The sequence below is a fragment of the Pseudopipra pipra genome, chromosome 3 (genome assembly GCF_036250125.1).
Source record: "Pseudopipra pipra isolate bDixPip1 chromosome 3, bDixPip1.hap1, whole genome shotgun sequence".
Classification (NCBI taxonomy): Eukaryota; Metazoa; Chordata; class Aves; order Passeriformes; family Pipridae; genus Pseudopipra; species Pseudopipra pipra.
The window spans coordinates 2,353,907-2,378,316 of NC_087551.1; the positions used below are offsets into that span (position 1 = coordinate 2,353,907).

Below are 24,410 nucleotides of genomic sequence, written 5' to 3' on the forward strand. Positions count from 1 at the left end.
CCTTTCCAAATGACTGAATTTATTTGACAGTACCAAACATGCTCTGTGCAGTCTGTGGCTGGATATAAAACTACTTTTGATTAAGTATCTGACTATAACATATAGATTAGAGTAATTGGGATTTCCAAACAGCAAAACTAAACCCTACCTGAAGTCCTACATTAAATTAACTCTGATTGCCCAATGAGTCCCCTTTTGGACACACACCACAACCACAGTGAATTTCCACACCATGTGCAATTATTTTGTGCAGGGATAACCATCTAATGGGATCTTCTGAGCACTGCAAAGGGACAGAAGTTTGCTGAGAGCTGTGAGTGAGACTTTATATAATATTCTGCATCTCAGACTGCAAAAGCTGAATTGTAGGCTGTCCCTTACCAGTTTGTATTTAATATAAACCAGTTAATGCCTTCCTACTTCTGGTCAAGGCAGCCACAACCTGGAGGAGATTCTAGCTCTTGTATTTCTCTTGGACAACAGAGACTCAAAAAATTATCTTTATAAGCAGATTTTTTCAGTATTAATTAATCTTCCTCAATAAGATCACATTCAAGTTGTGAGAGTGACCTGAACTTAACTTAAGCACTGGATAAACTTAAAACAAAAAGAAGTTTCTACAACTAAACCAGAGACTTAAGTTCTCAGTTCCAAACGTGTACTGACAATTCGAGTTCCCAAAGTATTATCCAAAAGGCAGTTTTCATTGACAAGTCTAAGAAGTTTCTTTGGAGATTTTTTTTGCATGTTTTCCAAAAGAAATCAAGGTAATTGCAGTGGCAAACCTTGCATTTATTTGTGGCCTCTTGCAACCCACTCACCAGCGGTTTTTTGGGTTTTCTGCATTTTCACACATCAGCTAATTTACAGTTTTAGAGAAGCCACACAAGACACACTAAAACCTCTTCCAACATGGTGTTTATTTGAGGGGTCACCGTGCAGTGCTGTTGTTAATCTCTATTTTTCATGAGCTCCACATCAATATAAAATCTTAGCAGGCCTATATACTTGTAGTTGTGCTGATATGAGAGCTGAGGGAGCCTGTGGGATTGAGCACACAGCCTTTGGAATATTCTTACTTCTCAGCATCTCTTTCTCTCTGAAATTCAAAACTCTTCTGTGCTCTCTGGAAGAAAAAAACAGCCCAAATAACACAAAATGGAGGGAAAATCTGGGGAAAAATCTGGAAATATGGCTTGTCCATCCAGAACTCAGGAAATTTAAAGCAGCAGACTCGTAAGGCTGGTTTGAAGAAAAAAAGTCCATAATTAATTGGAATTATTCTAATTAATTAAAAGGCTCTTGCTAAATAATATTATTGTAGGCACAATTTAAAAAAAAAATCAAAGTGGAATAAGATATGTAAACTCCACTCTACTATTGTTTTCATTTAATAGACCTACAAGGAAATGTATTTAGTCACCATAACAACATAAAACTTCTGTTCTAATTTGCAATTTTCATATGCACTAAAAACTGACCCACTTCTCCACAGCAAGTGATAGGGATCATTGCTGGCAATTACCAACAAAGCAGTATATTTCAAAAGAATCAGTTACTAATTACTTCCAAATTTTTCATGAAATGCATCATGGAAACTGAACATTGGACATTTTTAATAATTGCAACACACCTGTTATTTTGCAATACATACTTGAAATTGAAAACTTCACAAATTCCTTCAGCTGATATGAGATCTTTGGTATCTGTATCTGCAGAAGTTTCTTGTGGGTAAATATTCAGCATCAACAGAAAGTATTTAACAGTCACAATGAATTGGCATCATGTGACAAGAGCTCCATGAATGGCTCAGAAAATAAGATTCAAATAAATCAGTCCTTACAGGACTGAATCCTAAAACATCTGAACAGAAGTACCAAGCAAAGAAATTACTTTGCCTCTGTAGTTGACAAATCTTCTGTATGATCCAGTTTAAACTTTTATGTCCAGAAATAGTGAAAAAGATCTTAGCAGACTTCAACAGAATAGAAGAAACCCTTAAAAACACATCTCAATTGATGCTCTCAATGTATATTATTTATTCTTTACAGCAAAGTTGGCTTGGGAACACAATAAAATTAAATCAAAATCGATTGGTCTGTAACCCTTCTGAATGCACTAGATTTATATTAGAACAGATTTTCTTGGCCAAGAAATCAGTGGGCTGCTGTGAGGAAGAACTGGAATCTTAACATAAAAATGTATTTGGTGTCTTTTTATCTTCAGCTAAAACTTCCCCTTTCAAAAATATTTCCAGAAGTTCTCTTGCCTTTCTCTGCAGAAATTCAAGGCATCTTTCCAGGCAGATTTTGCTGCCCCACATTATTGTTTGCTTGTTCACCTGCTCTGTGACAGTCATGGCAGTGACAGGAATTCCAGCTTGGAATGCAATACTGGCCTGCTATGGATAGATTCTAACATAAAGCAATGATTCTCCACTCAAAAGTCCTTAACTCTTTCTCTTAATAGTAGTGTAAATAAGACCATAAAACTCTAATAACTTGACAAACTTCAGATGTGATGTAAATAATCACAATATACAATGAATTCTCTGTTCAGAAAATGTGCCTGTGCAAGCTGCTGCCCAGGAGTACCTGGATGCTTTATTACAAAGCACAGTTTAGGAGATTACAAACATAAAAGGATAATGTTATTAAAATTAGTAATACAACTAATTTTATACCTCCCTCAGCCAGCTTTTCCTCTCTTACCCTGGACCAATCAATTTGTTGAACTACAAAATACTTGTAAATCTGTAAACCTATGAAAACTCAGTAATATGCTGTCCATTCAATATTAACTACTACAATTCCAGTATCACATCATAAAACAGTCCTGGGAACCTTATCAAGACACCAGATGTTCCCACAGTCCTTGCTTGTCTCTCACAGTGGGAGTGGAGAGCCTGCTCAGGGACTGGAGTTTCCAGTAAAGATTTTGCTTTCTGTCCTACAAAGAAACTTGATAAAATTAGAGTGAATATTTCTGATCTCTGCTACTGAGCTATTTCAGTGCCCTGGATCTAGGGTAATACTTCCAGTATTCCTCCCTTTTGTTTTCTTCCATTTGCTAGGGCTGTATCCATCCCCCTCGGATAAAGCAAGGGGCAGACACACCTTCTGCCTGGCAGACCATGACCACAGTGCTTAGCCCTTGATGCTGGATCCCCTCTGAGCTCTGTGTGATGTCCCCAATCCACACAACAGAGTTATCCTTGTGTGAGTGTGTCCTTGCTCACAGGAGCTGGAACACTCTGGGAGTTTGTTGCTGTATCATGGAGAATGACATCAGGGCACAGAAAAATTAGAGGTGGGACAGTGCTGGAGGACTGAAGGGTGGTGGGAGGCAGGCTCAGAGCAGTCCTGTCCATACAACCCGCTAGAAATGGCTCCTTCCACGTGCTATCCCTCAAACCATGTCCAAGTGTGGCCTCAGAAGTGAGGCAGGAGCAAGTCAGATACTGAGCAAGCAGTTCATGTCATGGAGAGCAGCCAAGCTTCTCTCTGGCCCAGGGCACATTCTGAGGCCCTGGCCACCCTGGAGATGAACCTGCAGCTGACCTGGCCCTGCAGACACACAGCCTGGGTGTCTCTGGCCGTTGAGTAAAGGACTGTTGAGGAATGAGGGCAAGGCAGTCGGTATGGGCGGGTGCCACAGCGCAGAGTGAGGAGGTGCAATTTCTGTGATAGATTCATCATGCTGCAGCTCCCACTTGCATTCATATGCATGGATCCTCTTAGAAATGTGATACCAGATGCTGTTTCCTGGCAACAGGCCCAACACCCCCTTTCTCTTAGGTGTGAATTTTGACAACTCCAATTCACTGGAGCCCTAGTTATGTTATCTTTTCTAAATGCTTAGAGACTAAAAAGACCTCTTGCTCTTTCTGCCGTGGACTTCAGTGCCACTCGGGCCAATTTGCAGTGCTGTATTACTCCAAAAATATCTCCTCGTATGAGTAGCACAATTATTACCACTAAACAGGGAAGGCTGGAAACATTCTGAATGGAACATGGATAACACAAGTCCTCTTTTGCTGTGTTGTCACTCAGAGCTGTTGTTATGCTTGGCATATGTCACATCAATGTATAAAAAATGCCCGTGTCAGTCAAATGCACGTTACGTGTAGATCGGGTGTCAATCTAATGTTTTGTATTAAAATCAGTGCCACAAAATGTGCACAACTTCATAAACATCACTGGGGAGGGTTTCATTTTTAAAGTGCTGCAGCTGCTCGCAGCTGCCTTTTGCATAACACCTGAAGAGCTTAGAGTTAGTTAGAAAATTAAAATTCAGAAAAAGGACAGTAAAATGCCAGCTCTACTCCTCTGTTGTTACTCACATAGCAGGGGGAGGTCAGCTAAGCCACTGCTTCTCCCCATGGCTCGTGTGCTGTTCAGAAAAACACAGAGCAAAGTGAGCTCCCAAAGCAGGGACTGCAGAGCAGGGGGCCCTGGCACTGCCACCGTGCCCCCTGTGTGAGCTGTGCCTGCCTGGGTGAGTTCTGCACACAGGAGTGGGAAAGGTGGGCAGAGGGGCAGCCCCAGCTGAGAGCTGGGAGCTCGGCAGCACTTCCAATCCTAGACAGACTTGCTGCCAAGGGAGAAGCTGAGAGGCTTTCAGGGCAGGTGGGCAGTGCCCATGGACTTTGGGGTCACTGTAAAGCTGGTCCCAACATCAGCACAGATGTTTCCTGAGGAACTTTTTCCAGCCAAGCACAGCCCAGGTGTCACAGTTGCACACACTTTTGCTCACAGAGATGCTGTGGCCTGGCTAATCCAAGAGCAGTTTTGAGAATAAAAGCTTTTTATAAGCATTAATTAATCTTTGCAACGAGGTCATTGTTATTAGCCCTGTTGTGTGTGGGTCACATCTGTGGTTGGTTGCAGTCTCCTTCAGGGGTCTGAGGGTCTGAGTCCCCCAGGATGGCTCCAGCTTAAGGCAGTAGGGATTTTGTCTAGAGAGAGTTTAGCAAAAAACACTGAGGACTGTTAGACAGATATTGGGAATTCTGCTTCTGATTGTGCTTCTAAACTCCCCAAATACTTTCATTGGGGAATCATGTGGTTAAAGGATGAAATCTTGTACAGAGACAAGCCTTGAATATAAAGGCATTTTTGGGTCATTCTGAAAACTCAATATGTTTATCATTTCATTTGCATTTGAATGACTGGGTTCCACAATATTGAATACATTGGTACATCCAATTTGACCCTTGACTTCATTGTGGCCTATTGCTTGGCCATAAATACCTGTTTTTCCTGTGTGACATGCTGTTGTTAATCAAATGAAAGCTATTCATGTCTTCCATTAAATTAGCAGATTTAAGCCAAAGAAACTGCTCAGGAAATGAGAAAACAGCCAATGCAAAGTAGATGCATAAATGGGGAAAATGTTGTGTTTTGCTGGCTTCTAAACAGAGGAGAGGTTGGAGATTTGCCTCTTAGTTTCACAAAGCACTGGGTAAAACCAGTGACTCCAGTTCCAAACTGGATTCTTGGGATTTGGGCAAAGTTTTATCTTTTTTTTGATTCTGAGGCACAGGATGTTCAGGAGTGAGGGAGCAGGAAATCCACTCTATAACCCTGTTACCTAATTCAGGTGGTTACTCTCAGAGATATTGTGTTGCAGAAGTTCACTAGACACTACAGACTCCCAGTCCCCAACAAAAACAGAGTTAATGGCCTCAAACCTCATGCCAGGGGTTGTGAATGACAGCAGTCAGGCCTTTGAAAAGGCAGAACATACAGTATTAGAATCATACAGGAATATACACATTTGGCATTAAAAGGGTGGCAAAAGTATTTTGAAATGGCTCCTGAGGCTTGGACAATGAACTCTGTAAAACAATCTTTTTATCTTTGCAAGAAAATATATGCTCATTGAAAAACTGCTGGATTGGGAAAAAAGTGATTTCCTTGCAGTGGTAGACCCCCAGAGCCTTGGTAGCAATTTTTCATCATTTTGTTAATTTTCACTAATATGACAAGTATGCTACTAATATGATTGTTCTGTTTAAAAACTAATACCACTATTAATATGTTACAGTGATGAATTACTAACAATAATCTATCATGAAGGAAAAATAGTGACATAATTAATGCAGTGTTACTATTGTGCAATAGCAATTTGTTAACTCAGTGCAAAGCACTCAAAGAAAACTTTATTTTTCATATTTTCTTCCATAATTGCCTTTACCCATGTTTACAATGGAAATATCTGCTTGCAAAAAAGAGAGTCAGCACCTGGATCTTTTCTTTTTGGTCCAGTAGATGCATATTCTTAGACTAACCCATTTAATCTCAACCTTATTTTAGGATCTGGATGTTATCTTTTTAGGCAACAGATTTTTATTGCTGTTTTAAAGAGTTTTATCCTACTCCCTTGTACAACAGTGCAGCTTATTACACAGCTCTCACATTGCAACCATTTTCTGACTGGGGATCCATTGTCATATTGCATTGATTAAAATACTCCCAGTCTACACATCACTGCTTTTCTCCACACATTTCAAATGCGATCTCAGGGAAGGTAAACTAACACAGAAAACAGCTTTGCAAAGGAACTGGTTCCTTTAGCATAAATACTTAACCCTCAAGTGAGAAGAACGGAGGAAAAAGGGCATATGCTCTTTGTCTGAGCTTCTTTTGGTAGTTTTTAAAAACTGCAACATTCTTTCAAACTTCAAAAACCAGCCTTTTAGAGTGCCCACTTCCAGCATGAGATACCACATTATAGTACCAGAGATCATAAATGTACTCGAGTAGGATCATATTGTTACAGATCTTTGCCCACTTTCTCCTATGATCCTTCACATCACAACCCATCCCTCTACTTCCAGCCCCTCTTGGGCCACTAATTATTCCCCTCCTTGAGATCTGCCATCCTGTTTTAAGATCTCTTGATCCTACTCAGTGGTGATATTACCAGTAGCCCTGCCACTGTCTAACATGCTGGGAACTGTAATATAAAAGTTAAAAAATAAAAACCCCAAAGCAAACTAAAGTTTGACTTGGTAGAAATATTTCCCAAGCCATTACCCAGCTGGACTTATACAATGGAATTCATCTTGGATTACATACTGCATTTGTTTTTTAAATTGGTGGATAGAAGAAGGAAATTTAAGCTATCCAATGTAATCTAGTTTAATAAAAATCTCTGTGCCATTATCTCTTCTTCATGGCTGCAGAGGCCAACACAGCACAGCCTGAATATTCACAAAAATTGATAACAAAACCACAATTGTGCAAAACTGTCTTTCAAAGCATAACAAAGACTTTTGCCCTCTTTTTGCCCACATGAAAACTGGCTTTGCTGTTCAGCGAGCCATACCTAAGAGTGCAATAAAAATCCCCTTTTGCATCTACAAAGCTTCATTTTCATGAAGTTTGATGCTGAAATGGCCCATTTCTAAAGGATTGCAAAGCAACATGTTTCTAAAGTCACGTCTCAAATGCTCTGGCATGTCCTTTTGAAAAGCTAGTGGAATGAAGACAAGATCTGAAAGCAGTACAGCATGATGCCACCATTTGGAACCACAACAAAATTATTTCTATCTTCACTCTCATTTAAAAAAAAAAAAAAAAAAAGCCTAAGAGCTGAGTATGGATTAAATATAGTAATTCAAATCTGGCTGAGAAGCTGCGAACCTTTATGCCAAGTTCTAGCCTGAAATGAATTTAAATGGCCACAAGTGAAAATTCCACAAAGGGGAGATCGCAATGAAATCCTAGCAGGGAAATAAAAATAGCATCATAAGCAAATAGCATAACCTTAAAGAGGGAAGAAGAGAAAGCAGAAACTGGGAAATATTCTCAAACTTCTCTTTTAAAGAACTAGAAAAAAGTAGGACAGCAGAGATGGGGTCACTGTGAAAAACTAAGTGATGGTGTTTGTTTTGGTGTCTGGAATTCAGGAGTGATGTCAACCCGTAAGGGGTGGCCTGAGAGAACTAATATTGGTTTTACAAGGGATTAATGACACTTAGGGAAGGTTTGGGGGTCCAAAGTGGTGACCCCTTTGCAGAACTAGGACCTCTGCCAATTAGGCAGACACAAGAGTTAAGTTACAGTAGGGCACAAGTTGTAGGTGTATTCTCAAAGCCCACGTGGTTGGCTCTGGGAATTGTGATTATTGTTGTACTAACAGTCTCAGGGCACAGTGGACTGGGAATCTGTTTGATGACTGGAATGTTGCCACTGAGCATTTTATCTTTACTGCTCTGTAAATCACCTTGGTTTTGTATATAATGATTTTTTAATGTTGTCTTTGCAGTATTGCTCGTTCTACACATCAGCTGCAAAGGTACCTCTGCAAATGCTGTGTTCTGTGGCATTTGAAAGGAGTGAGGGTTAAGCAAGGAGAAACCAGGAGGCAGTGCTCTTACTGAGTGCAAACAGCAACAAAATACAAGTCAGAGACAATTTCTAGTCTTTGACACAATTTCTGAGTGAAGTGGTGCCTAAAACTCCTCAAATGTCCCACGGGAACTGTGGGGTGCCAGGTCCTTGCTGGGGGGTTGACATGTCTGGCACTGCAACTCAGCCTCCTGCTTCCTCCCTGGGCACTTCCATCGGATACCTGGGAAGCTGGGATCTGATAGGATCAGGTCTGTGAAAAGGGATTTATGGACATTGATGAAGTGCACTGCAGTCTTTTTCAAGTAGTACTGACAGGAAATACATTTGTGTTTCCAAATGGAGAAACTTGCTGCCAAAGCAGGAATGCAGGTGGAACACGTTTGAGTCATGTTAACACTTCCTGTACATTTCCTACAACAAAACTCTATTTCCTGACAGGGAATTCCCGCATAATAATAATTATTATTATAATAGAAAATAATAACAAGGTTGCATTCACGTCGAGCTTGAATTTTCAGGAAATGCAGTAATAAAACTTAAGTCTGGAAGTTTCCATCCGTCTCCCCCGTTGCACGCTGCTCCCTTCCCTTCCCGTTTGGAAACGCTGCCGTTTCCCCGGGAGCGCCGGGCGCTGCGGGAAGGGGCCGCTGCCCCCGATCCCGCCGGCCCCGGCAGCAAAGGAAGGGGGAACAGCAGCAAACCCCCGAAACCTGCGGGAACAACTCCCCCTCCTGAAATCCTCCCATCGCCTCCCCTGCATAGGGATATATATTTACAGATAAATATATATATATATATATACATAAATATTTGTAAAACCAGCAGTGGATAAATGCAGCTACTAAATAACAACCCTTAAAAAAAAAAAAAAAAGAAAAGAAAAACACCCCACACAAGCCATAACGATGATGATGATGATGACGGGAGGGGGGGGGAAATAAATAAATAAATAAGAGCGAGCGGGAGTCGGCGAGGGAGAGGGAGGCAGGTTCAATTATCTAAACAAAGAAATCATGGCGGAGTGTTTACATTTGGCAGCCCAAAGCCTGCTGGATTACGGAGCCCCCCCCAAACCCCAGCGGCCCCCCCGGTCCCCCGCAGTCGGTGCTCGCCGGAGCCCGCCCGCCGACACCTCTCCGCGGCCCGGGTAAGTGCGGGGCGAGCGGCGGCCGGACCGGGCGGGCGCTGGGGCGGGGGCGAGCGGCCGCCCCCGCCCGGAGCGTGTCTGTGTGCGTGTCTGTGTGTCGGTGTCGCGGGGGGGACACGGGCTGCGCTCGCCGCCTCTGCCCGTCCCCGCCGCTGTCGCTGTCCCTGTGCCCGTCCCCGCCCCGGGGTCACGGCGCCCGGCGCTGACTGGCGGCTCCGCCCCCGCGGCCGCCCCCCGCGCCCCCCGCCCGCCGCCGCCGCCGTGCCCCGCCGGGCGCGGGGAGCTGCCCGCACGGGCCGGGGGGGCTCCGCTCCCGGGGAGACAGAGGCCCCGGCATGGCCAGAGCGGGGGGGAGAAGAGGGAGGGGGGGCTCGATGCGGCTCCTGCGCCCGGTGTCCGAGAGCCGCAGCGCAGAGCGAGCGTGGGCACCGGCGGAGGCGGTCGGGAGCTGGCAGCAGCGCAGAACCCCTCTCCCCAAAACACCTGCCAAATACCCTTGGCCCAAATGCCCTCTCCCTCAAATGCTTTTAATCTGCAAACGCTTTTATCCCTTTTGCCCCCCTGGTGCCTTCAGCCTCCAATCCCCTCACCTTTGGTGATCCTTGCCCTTGATCCCAAACATCCTTGCCCCCAATGCTTTTGTTTAGTTTCCCTCACTCCCAAACGCCCTTGTTTGCAAACAGCTTCACCTCCAAACAGCACCAACCCCGATCTTCCTTGCACTAAAACATCCACGCTCCTAAATCTTTTTGCCTGCAAATCCTCTTGCCCCCAGTCTCCCTCGATCAAGTAAGGGGTTTAACTGCTTTTGGTGTTGCTCCAAAAGGTGTAGTGTGTGTTCCCCCCCCCCCCCCCCCCCCCCCGCCTCAAACCTGCCCAGAAACAGCCAGAAAGGCGGCTGGGTCCCTCCCCCTGCCAACAGCAGCCCCCAGATGCTGATCTGACACTGCCCCCCCCCATAGGCCACTGCTGTGAAATGTGGAAATGACCCTTTCAAGCAGACTGCAAGTGTTGCTCCCTTGCGTCCATCAAAAAGTCCCCCGGCCCCAGACACATCTCGGTGCTGGAAAGCTGTAAAACTAATTTGGCACCTCTGCCCTCCCGGATCCGGCTAACGGGCAGTGGCCTCCCCCTGGCTCTGTGACCCGAACACAGGGGCTGTGTGTCCTGCTGGACCACACTCAGCCCTGTATCCCGGGGTCTGGGAGGTGGCACCGTGCCTGTGTTGCTTGCAGGGCTTTGCAGGCTGTTTTGTTCTGGCAGCAGAAGGACCAGCAAAACAACTCCTGAGGTAGCAGGACGGAGGGGCTGGGGAAGGCAGCTGGCTGGTGCCAGGCTTTTTCTGTCACAGTGCTGAACCTGGGAATATTTCTGTGGCTGTGCTCCCACATGTCCCAAATTCCGAGTGCATTGAGCTATGTGAGATTGAGAGAGGGAGCAAAGATACATCTTTCTTTATTAACTCTTTGAACTGCTTGACTTAAAGAGTTCACAGAGGTCAAATTCATGAATGAAAGAAAAATATCGTGGAGTTATGAGGCGCTCGGAGCAAAAAGGGTGTGGGACTGGGACTTTGAGACATCTCCACTTTCATGTTTGTCCCTGGGAGTGGGTTTTACAGCTGTGTGCTGTGTGATGGTGAGAAACCCGTGTTCAGATCCACGTGGTGGTGGGGCACTGAAACAGTGAGGGATACAGAAATGTTGAGGTGCCTGTGGGTGCCATGGCTGGGTGTGCTTGTCCAGGGACTGGGGGTTCAATTCTGGGTGTGTGGGTCCCTTTTGTCGGGTCTGGGAGGCACAGGATACTCAGGGAGGGGCAGTGGCCCGAGCAAGGTCTAGGGCTGGCTGCAAACCCTCCATGTCTGTCTTGCATTACCAGGTGTTGTGGTGACAGTTGCATGACAAGGGTACAAAGCACAGCTTAGCACCAAGTGTGACACCATACAAAATTTTGGCTCTGGAGACATCAGCAAAGAAAGTTATGTTTTCATTGCTTAGAAGGTCATTACTCAAAATCTCTTATTTCCTTTCCTCTGGTTATTCCCTCCTCTCTGCAGCCACATTCCCCTCCATCTGCATTTAGCCCAGGCATTTCTGGCTTTGTACATTCTGAGGATAAAAGGCCTGGTGAGAAAATTCCCCCCCCCCCTTCGATCTTTATTTCCTAGAGTCTCTGAAGGTCTGAGGCTGTTTTTTCAAGGAAAGCTCTTAATTTAAGTGGCCTGTTAACTGTTAATTGCTGTTCAGTTCTGGCTATTTGCTTGAGTATCATGTCAAACCCGCAGTTCTGGTCTGGAGGCTACACTGGTGATCTGCTCTGATCTCTAAACTGCTGCTGCTTTCTGCTGTGCTATTAAAGACCAAGGTAATATTTCTTTTCTTAATGCAAACCGACATTTCCTTAGATTTAAGGATTTTGTTGAGCAAGGTGTCCCACTTGAAATTGGTTATACAAAAATCTCCATTTTATGGCTGGTAAAAAGAAAAATCTCTGAGACTTAGTAATCAGAGACTTTTGTAGTTTCTTGGTCTCCAATATGGATGTGTTTAGAGGAGAAAAACATTTAAAGCTGATAAAAGGAATGAGGAGTTGATGGGTGGGTGGGTAACAGAGTTCGATGGGAACTCCTGCTTCTCAAACTGCAAACATCAGTGTGTTCAGTGCAAGCAGAGCTTGAACTTCTGATGTGTTTCCAGGCTGACTGTAAGTTTGGAGAAGGGCATGTTGTCTCCAGGGCTGTGTCAAGATCTGTGCAGTATAATGCAACAGTGGCAGTGCCAGAGAAATTCCATCCCTAAACCAATTTCTTTAATTTGCTGTATTTAGTAAAATCAGGCTGTTTTCTGCTAACTGTGAGATCAGTGCCGTGTTTAGTCCCCCAGCAATGGTAAAACAAAGCTGGGGGGTGGATCTCATCCTGTCTCAGGCTGCAGGGAGCATTCCCGGGGCCGGGGCTCTCTCGGTGAGTGTTTGTAGGTTTTTGATTAATGAGAGTTCATTCGGGTATTGAGAGAAGAAGAGACCTCTCAAATGACGCTGAATCTGTTTCCCCAGTCTGTAATAGAATGAAACTCCGGGGCTGTGGCTGGACAGTAAGATATTCTGACATGAATATATATTTCAGAGCTCTGCACAAAATGAGGATTTCATGCATAGGCAACACAGTGTGACAAGTCATATCCTGTGTGACCTTGTGCTTACAGTATAAAGTTGTGTAATAATATATTCTGCTAAATTAATACACAAAATAAATAGAACATACCTCATTTTTATGCTAATAATGATATTTTTCAATTCTAAGCACCTTTTATGCTAAGACCTCAAAGTAAATTACAGGCAGGAATAAACCAAGCTTCACAACACCATTGTGAATTTTTTTATTATCATTCAGAGATTAGTTGGAAGGTATCATTATTAATTATTGTTATTTAATTTTCTATTAATTATTATCTAATTTGCTTACTGTCTGATACTGTTCTCTCTCCTAATATGTTAACAATAAAATATGATCTTACGAAACTGAAAAAGAAGAATTAATTTCAGCCACAGGAATGGACAGATCTGTTAAAGCTAAGAGGTAAATAATACTGCCTTTATTTGTGAAGGAATTAGCAGGGATTTTACCAGTAGGATGTATCCTATGTGGCTGGAACACAGAGTAAATTTGGGAACACTGTGGTGTGTGGTTCATGCCATGATGTAACTGTAGGTGAAAGGCTGATGAGGCTTGAGGGAACAAAAAGAAACCCGAGGTGTTTTGTTTAATTCGAAGCATAAAGGAGAGGATTTGTTTCACTGGGATCACACAGGACAGGATTTCCAGAAGGGCTGATTGCTGGCTTGGTTCTGCTGTCACTAACAGTGGGGACAATGCCATTTACTCCAAGGAGAGCAGGTTTAGGCCGCTGACAAGAGCTTTTGCAATCCTGGCCTTTATGTTTGTCAAGTGGGAGTTCAGTCTTGTGTTCCTGATACTCAAGAACGTGTCCCTTATAAACTTCAGCACAGGATTTGATTCTGTCATACCCCTGTATGTGGAGATATCTCCCTGTATGTGGAGATAGAGTAACATTTCTGGGATGAGAATCCAGCTCTCAGTGTTCCTCAGCAGCTTTTCCTCCGTCAGTGGCACTGAGGTGGCACATGGGCAGGCAATTAGTGCAGAATTTGCTCCAACTTATTAATGCATATTTACAACCTTAATTCCAAAAAACAGAATGTTTTGTGGTGGAACATTTACAGAAAGAGCATGTGAAAAAATTATCACTGCATGTATTAAGCAGGAAAAAAGCATCCCTATGCTGCTGTGTAGGAGCAAGTGACAAACCAGGACACATTACAAGGAACTATCTTTTTCACTAAGTCTGCACAAAATGAGGATTTAATGCATGGGCAGCACAGTCAGTCCCAGTGGTTTAGTGCCCATAATCCCACCTGGAAAATGGCTTCACAACAATAATTGCTCTTCCAAAATGGACACTGCTTCCCATTTTGGTGTGTCTACTTCACATGTAACCAATTGCAGACACAGAAGGCATGATCTTATTTTACCAGAAACCCTCCTGTAGGATTTCCAGCCTCAAAGTGACAACTTTCCACTTGGCCTTCTTTTGCCCCAGTAACGTGGCACCACCCCGGCTTTGCCACGCTCCCACTACCCCTGGACATTAAAGGTACTGGGACATGAATATATATTTGTGAGCTTTGCACAAAACGAGGATTTCACGCATAAGCAGCACGGTGTGACGAGTAGTATCCGACATGACCTTGCAAATGCAGGCTGAGCTCCAGAATAAACAGCTCAAAAGAGCAAGGAGAGGAGCAGATTCCCAGGGTCTGGAAGGAAATCCCATCATTGGTTCCAAGCCTGCAGAGAGCAGCAATGCAGATCTTCCAAAAAGTTCCTAAAACTTACCTACTTTACACAGGGGGTGAAGTATCATGGCCCAGGGAACAAAGATTTCCAACTGCTGTTAGAAAGGCAGGGTTATTATCACATAAAATCTGTGCTAGTGAAACTCATCACAGAGAGCTGAAGATCCTCTTCCTGGCTGCAGATTTCCAAGCTCCTGCATTCCAGATGTGGAGTGTTGGTTCTCATTGCAACAGGGCCTATATTGATCACTTGTTTGGGCTGTCATTCCTCTCTCTTTTCTTCTTGCCAGCTTTTTTCTCTTGCTAAATGAACGATAGATTGGGATGAAACATTTTTTTTCTGCCTTTCAGAAATAAGCTGTGACCTTTTTAAAGTTGAAAATAACATCTCTGTTCCTGATACATATGTGGAGATGAGAAAGTGTCTTCCCACCCCTTTCTTTCTCACAGTTTAGAACAACCTGGTGCAATCTGAGCCCTTATCAGAGCTGTCCTCGAGCATGGGCAGCCAGACCCCTGGGGAGGGGGCAGGACATTCTTGTTTGGGAGAACTGATATGAAATAGGATATTTATTTAGACTGTATCAAACATGCATATTATTCAGCATATTTTTGAGTTCTTTGTTGTTTAAAATTTCAGTGGGTTTCACTGGCTTTTGAGATATAAAACTCACTCTACACTTGTGGTTTACAGCCTACTGACTTGTGGTTAGTTCTGGAGCACAAAGCCCTGTAGAAACCAGACAATAAAGGATGTCAAGAGTCCATCTTCCTTTCTCAAGGGCAGGGCAACTGTGCCATTACTGGGGAAAGTTTGTTCACTCCACTCTTAGGAACCTCCTGCCACAAAGATTTTTCAGTCTGTCTGGGCACCCGAGTGACCTAAATCTCCCTTGACATATTGAGTTTCATTACCACTTGTTCTGTCTAAATTGGACATAAAGAGGAGTCTGTTCACTTCTCTCTGTCTTTTCATGGATCCCAAGAACATCACTGTGTCCCTGCCAGTTATTCCCTCTCAAGACTAAGCAATCCAGTTACTTTGCTTGTTCCTCAGAGGTCAAGTTCCACACTCCCTCTGGTTAGCCCAGGCCCATCCTGAAGGGTCGAGCTGACAGCTGGACTCAATCTAACTCCAGCACCTTTCATCAGGATGGAAACTGTTGTGGATTTGTCAGTATCCTTGTTTAAACATCCCAATGTGCTGCTTTCTCTTCAGGTTCAATTCTTAGGGCTTCACTATTCCATGAGGCTCGTAGACTATGGAGAAATAGCATTGGTAAAAATGAATAATGGATATATCTTAATATGGCAATCTGCCTGATCTGTAAAATATTTTTTCCTTTATGAGTTTTATCTTTCTTCTCTCCCCTTTTCTGGCTGAGGAGATAATTTTAGGTAAATGACAATTATACTCCTATTTCCAATGCAAGGATAGAATTGTTTGTAGTGTAACACAGACCTACACTGCATAACTGCCCTATATATTTACAAGAATAAGTTATTCTGGTTCTGCTTTTTGCTGTGGTCTATTAGGAAAATAGTGCTTAAATGTTAGAATTATTGACAAATAGATGCAGACACAGCAGATCATAAGCTCAGTGCATACATTTTGGCCTGAGACCACATTCATTTTTCTTCTAAAAAGCATTCTAAAAAGTATAATATATTTGATAATATTTCTTAAATTGTGAAGTCTTTGAGGTTGGGATATTCATAAATGTTTGCAGAGCACCTAGAATTCTTCTCTGGTTGGGGCCTATGGGTAGTTTAGAAACATAAATATTTAATGGTAATGGTAATTACCCTTTTTTCAGGATAAAAATGTCTTTGAAGTTCCATCTTGGATGAGTGAAACCCCCTCAGTAATTTTTTTTTCCCACCACTTTGAAGAATATTCTCTTGTCACTGGAAGCATTTCTGGAATTCATAGTTCTGTACATTGAAAAATGCCACATTTCCTAAATTGCAGAACTGTTTGCTCCAACCTGTCTCCTGCTTAAGACACCCAGAAACTGGGAAGCAAGTGGCACGAGGGAGTTTATTCTGTGGATGTGCCTACCTTAATGTTTTACTGAGATCAAGAATAATGTTTGGAAGGGGTCAGGCCCCCTTCCAGCACCGTGATTCCCCCAGAACAATGACTGGATTCCTCTTGGATTAAACCAAGGTTTATTAGCTGGGAGCACATCCCTGGGACTATTTCTTCCATTGGACCAGCCCAGAACATGCAGAGTCACTTCACTTGAAGTGACCAAATGGACAGAATATTGACTATATGAGACCCATTTAAACATGGCTGCCATGATGTATTGACAGCAGCACTACAAATAAATAATACAGATTTTTAAAATTTCTGTAATTACATGTTTACCCAATAGGCCAGAACAGCTCTGTCCCAAGGAGCTGTTGCAGTCTGAGTAAATAATACATGTTTTAAAGTCCATAATTACATATTTAAGCGATAGACTATCGAGGAAATAATGCACATTTTAAAAAGTCCATAATTACATATTTACATGATAGTCTGTAAATTCTGTAATTACTTATTTACACAATAGACCATAGCAGCTGTTACAGTCTATTATGGTAACTCTCATAGAATTATATTATGGATTTTTTATAACTTATAAAATAAGTATATTTAACCAAAAAATTGTATTGTTAGTCTGAAAAAAATCCTCCACAAACCTCTAAAATAAGAAAATATGCACAAAGGTAAAAATTTAGAGTGATATAGAGACAGGGAAGTTCTTATCCCTTCAGTGATAAATGTCTTTTGTTAGCATGAGGAGCTTAGGCTTTTTCATTAATTTCAGAATGTCTTTACTTAGGTAGCAGAAATATAAATATGCAACGTTATATGATTATACTTCCCTTACTGCCATGTAGACATTCAATTTGGATAAGCAGTTGGGATTCTTAAAATTCCTTCGTTCCCGTTCTGCTCTTATTAAAATCAGTGATAAAACTCCCATCAACCCTGGTTTCAGAAATCATTTATATTGAGGACAGCACTTAAACATGTACTTGAAATCAATGGCACTTAAGCATCTTTTAAAAATAAGCACATACTTAAGGACTCTCATGAATCCTGATGGACCGAAACATGTGATTAAATGCTTTCCTGGCTTGGGATACTGACTCCCAGGAAGGCAGGATTGGAGCCTCCTGCACACCTGGCTTCCTGATGGGCCACAGGGGTTTTTTGTGGTCCATGCTGTGGCTCCTCCCCGAGGAAAAGCTTTTGGAGCGTGTTTAACTCCAGACATGCGTGGGAGAAACGGTGCCGTGGCAAACGTGCCGCCGCTCCTTTGTTCTTCGGAGAGCTCCAGGAATTGAGAATTCCTCCGGTGTTTTCCATCGCTCAGCCGCTGAATTTATTCCTCATGTTAAAGACTGGATCAATACCCCTAAATGAGACTTCTGTCCATAATTACTACTAAATAGCAGGGCTAAATCAAGCAAGTCAGAATGTGACATTTAGCTCAGCCGGACCTTATGCATTTAGTAAGGAACCAGAGTATGAGAGAAACCTTTGATCCCCACTGGTAGTTTCATTAAAACATTGGAGTTGAGAGAGTTTCAGCTGTCGGGAGCCCCATTTAAGCCTTGCCATAAAGGTGATGAAATAATGCAGGTATGTTTGAACAGGGGCTTGAGGTCCAGGTGTTCACTTGCTGGTCACATATTTCGACTGAAAGCATCAGGTAAAGGGGCAGGAGGTTTTGTCTTTCCTTGGCAACCAACAGCATCAAATTTGGCAAGGAAATATCTAGTCAGAAATAAAGACAACTTTTTGTCAAGTGAAATATGCAGAAAATGACTCACACAGGGAAAGAAAAGCCTCAACAAGACACATTTCTGCTATTTTTTTTCTATGTATCTCTCCAGATGTTGTTACTGACACCACTGCACACATTTGGCTCTTTGGTTAAGTGACCTGGAGCTTCCAAAGCCAAAGGGAAAGTCAGAATCAACCTTTTGTTAAAATTACAAAGCTGATGGAAGAAATTATTAAATAATTAGCAGGAGCCTAATTCTTACCTCTTCCATGGTGCTTTTTACCTCTGTAAAGGTGCTTTTTACCTGTGTGAAACAGAGAAATCACATTACCTGACTGGTCAGTCTTTGAAACCCTGAAATGGAAACAAGGGATACGTGGGATTAGAGAACCAAACAGGAGAGTGGTAGTTTCAGGTTATGGAGAAACCATATTTAAATGGTTTAAATTTAAAAGCATCTCCAGTTTTGCATTGTCCACAACGAATTCTTGCATTTGAGAAGTACAAATCAGAAGAGCTGCCTGTGCTGTTGGACAGCCCTGTGGCACTCAGTGGGAATAACCAATCCTCCTCGTGGAAGTGCTATCCCTGTGAAGCTGTCAAGGTCAGATGCCTGTCATTTCTCTGCTCTGGTTTCCATTAAAACACACACACAGAACCATGCCCTGGTTTTGTAACACTTCCAAGCTTTACACTTGAGTTCACACACAGTTGTCATCTTTCCCATGTGCACTCTGTGCCTGGGACTTGGATTCTGGGAAGGTTTTGTCCATCTGCAGCTTTTCACCAGGTGGATGTTGAGAGTCTTCCCTTCTCCCACCTTTTTTGATTTGCATCCCTCCTTGTATCCACCCATCCCTGTTATCTACCAGGAGTTCTGTGACCTGTTACTGCTAAGGACAGATTTTGTGTTCCTGTAAGTGTGGCAGTTTTCTGATAACTCTGCCCTCAGGCTGGATACCTCCAGAAGTGCACAGTATAAACTTACACAACTCAAGAGGATGTGTTGCACAATATAAGCTTTATAAAGGGAAAGCTTTATTATAATATGCTTTTTGGGCACAAACCAGCTCATTTTATTGTGAAAAATCCCACCGGGGAGCCAGCACAGGGAATATTACATGAAGAAGGCAGGCAGATTCCAGCACATTATATCTGCCAATAAGCAGGACTTTGCACTTGTAATTTTGTTAATTGTCAGAAGTAATTTAAATTCATCAATTATCAATGAGTAATTCTATCAGAAGTGTCTCTAGGAAAAGTTGAAATCCCGGTTGGATTGACACAACACTTTCTCCTTCAGAGATACATAAATTTAGTTCAGAGTAATTTTGGACTGTTCTTGAAAAATTAGATTTGAGGTTAAAGTGAGACTTTATTTCTGTCTTCAAGTATGTGATGGGAGAGGATGTGTCCCTTTGAGGAGACAGAGCCAGACTTTATTCAGAAGTGCTCAGGGAAAGGGGAAGAGGCAACGGGCATGAGCTGCAACAGGGGAAATTCTGATGAGGGTTTAGGAAGAACTTCTCCTGGGGAGCTGGCCAATGCTGGAACAGGCTGCCCAGCCAGGCTGAAATCTCCAACTTTAACAGTTTTTTGCCCTGGATTCCTGACTCTCTTTTGTAGGTTGCTGCAGGACAGGTTATAGCTGTGGTCCCTCACTCACCATCCTGCCCTTGTTCTGCAGAGCTTTCAGATTAAAATATGATGTGCTATATAAAAATACACTGTTATATTGCTGGTTTGTGCTGGTCCTCAATTGTGACAGAAGAGCAAGTGATTCCATCACTTGGCAGCTATGGTGACAAATATATAATTGTCAGAAATAGTTATTCACTTCATATGCACTTGTTAGTTTTCTTTTATTGCTTTTGTTGTTATAATGGAACTTGAGGACAGAGACAGGTTCCTTCCCAGAAGTATTAACTACAGTAAGAGGTGGCATTATGGGATGTCCTCTATCGCCTCTTGGACTGATAAATATTTCTGAGACAAAATATTGTGAAAACAGACTAGTTCCTCTCTCCCAGCTATATTAGGGGGAAGAGTCAAATTACAGCTTACTATTATTTGGGATTTGCCAGCAACTAGATCACTCTTCACAGGTAGAGAACACTTCCTTTCCTACCTTTTCCATAGTTTCCTTGCTGTTCTCCCAGGTCTTTGTGCCAGCAGTATGCTTTTCCCAGACAGCCCAATGTGATATTGCTGGGGAGCGCTGCAGGAAATAAAATGACCAGCCTTTAAATGCCTTTTTTCTTAGGCCTTATAGTTTGTTAAATTTAAGAATCTGTGAATATAATATGGAAATGGCTGGGCCTCTGGAAGAGGGAGAAGGGCTATTTTACAGGTGGATAAACCTGGACTTGGAAAAACTAAAGGACTTCCCCGAGGTGCCCTGGGAGGAAGGTAAAGTAACTAGCACAAAACTGAGGAATTGCACCTATTTTCCCCTGCGTATTAGGCAAAAAAACCCGGGGCAGACTGGTAAAGATAGTTATTTTCCTTCTGCCTTGAACGTATTCCGAGCGCTGGCCGTGAGGAATCTCGGTGGCCATCAAAGCAGGGGAAGTTGGAGCGCGGCTCTAACAAGTGGAGCCGTGTGGGAGGTTGGCGGCGCTCCGGCTGTTAATGGCCTGCAAAGCTGCCCCGCCGCCCCCCCGTGACCTGCCAGGCCTCCCTAGTTCAAAGAGGAGAAAGGGGAATTGGGCTCTAGTTAGCGGGTTCCGCCGCGTTCTTTGTTTTAAAGGAGGCTGGAAAAATAGCGAGTGGAGGGCTGAGGTGAGGGCTAATCTGAGGAGCAGCGAGTGTCCTACGAGGCAAAATGACCAGGGCTGAGAACTGCCCAGAGCAGCAGCATAGCTGTGGGTCTGCCCCGTGAGTCCCACAGACATTTAAACACTCAATTAAAATGATGGGTGTAAGAAAGACCAGAAAAAAAAAAAGTCAGCAAATTTTTGGCTACAAGAAATTCTATTTACATGTAACAAGCATCATTCTTTCCCCGAACCTTGTTCTGTTTCTACTGCTTTTGTTCAAAGGGTGTGTATTATTAAAATCCAGTGAATAAGTCCATGAAAACATAATACCTAAATACGTCTGGGTGTGGTCTTGATAATTTTTATGGTTATGCATCTAAAATAATCATATCAATACAAATACAGATGCCTTTGGTGGTGGTGGCAGTGTATGTTAAGTACTAGTTGTTCAGGTTTTTAGGAGGTGTTTGAAATTCAGAAAGTCACACTTTTAGAAATTAGGTCTTCAGGTAACTGAAATAATGGTTTTCCCCAAAATTTTTATATCCTATCTTTCGAATGCCTGATGTTTACATGCACTAAAAGAAATGCTTCAGCTGTTGTTCCATAGATCCATTGTTTAAATGAAAAATAAAGTAAGAATTCTTGTTCTCAGAGAGGCAGAGTTTATGTGAGTAATTGGCCACTAATGTCATTAAGGGCTGGTGCATCTGGTACCTGATATATTTTTAATACACTGAGTAATTTTGAGTGAAAGATAAGAAAATGAGTAACTTGGTATAAGACCTATTAATATTCCCAAGCCTGTGTTTTCACAGTTCACTGTCTTTACACGATCACAGTGTACTTTTAATGAGCTCTGGTACCTTTTCTACACACCCAAACCAGTTTTGTACAACTGTAGCCATGTATCAAAAACATGCACATGATTAGTGATTGGTTGGAGGCTGAAACTTTGGCATATCCACATCCTCAGCTATCACATAATTCCACAAATACATTTATATTCAGTCAGTGGTATTACCACTGTAGCTTTTGTGATAGTTCCTGTAATATTTCTGAATGCTATTATAATAACTTCTCTATCACCTGCACCTTTTAATGATTCATAAATTCCTTGATTTCTATGAACAGCAAACTATAATAGCACTATAATCAGGACAGCATGCTAAGGTATAGCAGAAACCTCTGCTGCCTGACTACCTCCAGCTTTCCTTCATTGCCTGACTAAATTGTTCAAAATGAGGTTTCCACTACAATTTGAAACAAGGAACTCCTGAGTTCAACATGAACACCACTGAAGGAGCCCATGCTGAAAATTAAAAAGCAAAATAGACAATAACATGTAACAGATTTCAAATAGAGGAAATGCAGGAGCATTCACTGTATAACAGGCATATTATTAGCTGTACCATAATTTCTCTTTTTTTCCCTTTTCCCCTCATTTGGTCCTTTTAACTAACGAATTCCCCTATTCCCCACCTGCTTCTCACAGAAACTGCACACATGTTTTGCCACAATGATACTTCCCAGTATCTTTTCTGGCATTCTTTAACAGTTTCATTTAAAAGCACTAAGAGACTCCCATGAATCAGGTTATGTGATAAATCCTGGGGTTTGGATGCTCCTGTTTGTTTTCCACCTACCAGGACTAAATCAGTCCCTAAAAACTACAGTGAGTGAAACCCCACAAGCATGACAGAAATCACAGATCTGATAATCAGAGCTCTCTGTGGGTTTTTTTTACTGTGGTTTGTTTTTTCCCCCCTAAGCTTTTTGGTCACTATTTCACTCTGAGAATTGGGCACTGGAGGCAAAAACTTTTCCAGAAACTGGTGATGTAGTTTCATTTCATTCTATATCAGTGCTGATTCAAAGCTTTGACTGTCAGCTGGCCATACCATGTCTTGTGTGACCAGTCTGCTTGGAAGGTCTTCATCATAAAAGGTGTTCATCATAAAAGGTGTTCATCATAAAAGATGTTCATCATCATCACTGGGTTTCACATAAATTTTGGTATTTCATCTCATCTGGCAGGACAGACGTGGAGAAAAGTCTCCTCACTCCTAAAGGACTGGTGTGAGATACCTTAATTTCATCAAGAAGCTGGTGCTGGTTCATATTGAGATGTGTATAAAAAGAGAGAGCTGCCAATGTGCCCCTCTCACAAGTCATAAAAAATAAACCTTCATTCTGGATGGAGGGATTTTTCCTGTGCTCAGTGCTGGCCCAACTCTGATATGTTGCAGTCAGAGGGAATTCTCCTCTTAACAGAATTAGGCCAACTGAGTACTTTTGAACATCACACACTTCAGATTTTTTTAGTTTTGTTTTTTTTTTTTTAATTTTACATTTGTAATTTTTGCTTGTCTAAAGGAATTCATGGCAAACCTCTTGAAGCATTAACAACCAAACAGGTATGAACTCCAACTTCATTCTTCTACTTCAAAGTAATACTTCTAATAGCAGTGAATGACATCCTGCCTTGAGGCTGAGGGCAACTGTGCCTGATTAGCAAGGAATGTATAAAGTAGACAGTAGAAACACCAAAATGGAGATAAAGGACAAAACACATCTCATTGGTATATATTTATATATCAAGGCTTGGAGTTAGGTAATCTGATTTTTAGTGGAAGAGATTATTTTCTAGATGGACAGTAACTGTATCCAGATTAAACATGTTTTTTTACTGCCCTGTTTTGTTCTGAAGATGTTCCCTGCCAATCTGCTCTGTAAAAGGGACTCACTCCTCTGGCTGGGGAAATTAAGAAATCATTTTCCCTTTTCTTTTGCCCAGGATATGTTTCCATTTTAACTGTCAGCTTCCCATTTCTGTAGCAATGACTTCATCATTCCACTGCTCATAACTAATATGTTGATAATCATTTAAGTTCCTTTTAAAACCAGGTACTGTGCTGGAAAACTAGAAGGTAAAAAATGAGCCTGATTTTAAGGAGCATTCTGTTGCAAGTAGTTTGTGATTTGTATAAATCAACATGTATCATTTAAAATAAAAATCTAATTCCTTCTCTAGTCTGCTGGAATGTTCAAGTATATCCAAGAACTGTGGCCAAAGTGAGAAAGTTGAGGTTTATATCAATGATGCCATTGGTTGTGCTGGATTAGGGGGAGTGTTATTCATTATTGCTGTGTTCTAAAATCAGGTGAACTTTGAGCACAATTTGCAGATGATCTGCTGCTCTCTGGGATGGTCAAGATTTTAAAAGTCTGGAGAGGAATTTTACAAGCATCTGCCAAAGCTGAGTAAATTAACAGGCAAATGAGAGACACAGTTCTTGGAAATGAGTATTAGGAAGATTTTTTAATTTTTAATTTTTTTTAGATAGTGAAAAATTTGAAATTGAGTACATCAATGTGAGAGACCTGGACTTAATCCCTTTCTCTGCTTGTTGTTTGCTGTTAGCTTTATTAACATAAATTTGTCTACAATCAATTAGTCTCCTCTTCTACTCCGGCAGGT

The 24,410-nt window shown here is 42.2% G+C and overlaps 1 long non-coding RNA gene across 12 annotated transcripts in view; it reads left to right on the forward strand.

Annotated features, from left to right (window-relative positions):
• LOC135412330 (uncharacterized) overlaps nt 1–24,410 on the forward strand; it is a 475,906-nt gene that overhangs the window by 31,585 nt on the left and 419,911 nt on the right. Inside the window, exon 1 of one of the 12 annotated variants that reach the window (XR_010429576.1) lies at nt 8,969–9,507. The exons of the other annotated variants lie outside the window; for them this stretch is intronic. This is a non-coding gene — a long non-coding RNA (uncharacterized LOC135412330). Of the gene's footprint in view, nt 1–8,968; nt 9,508–24,410 lie in introns of those variants that run through there. 12 annotated transcript variants of the gene reach the window in all.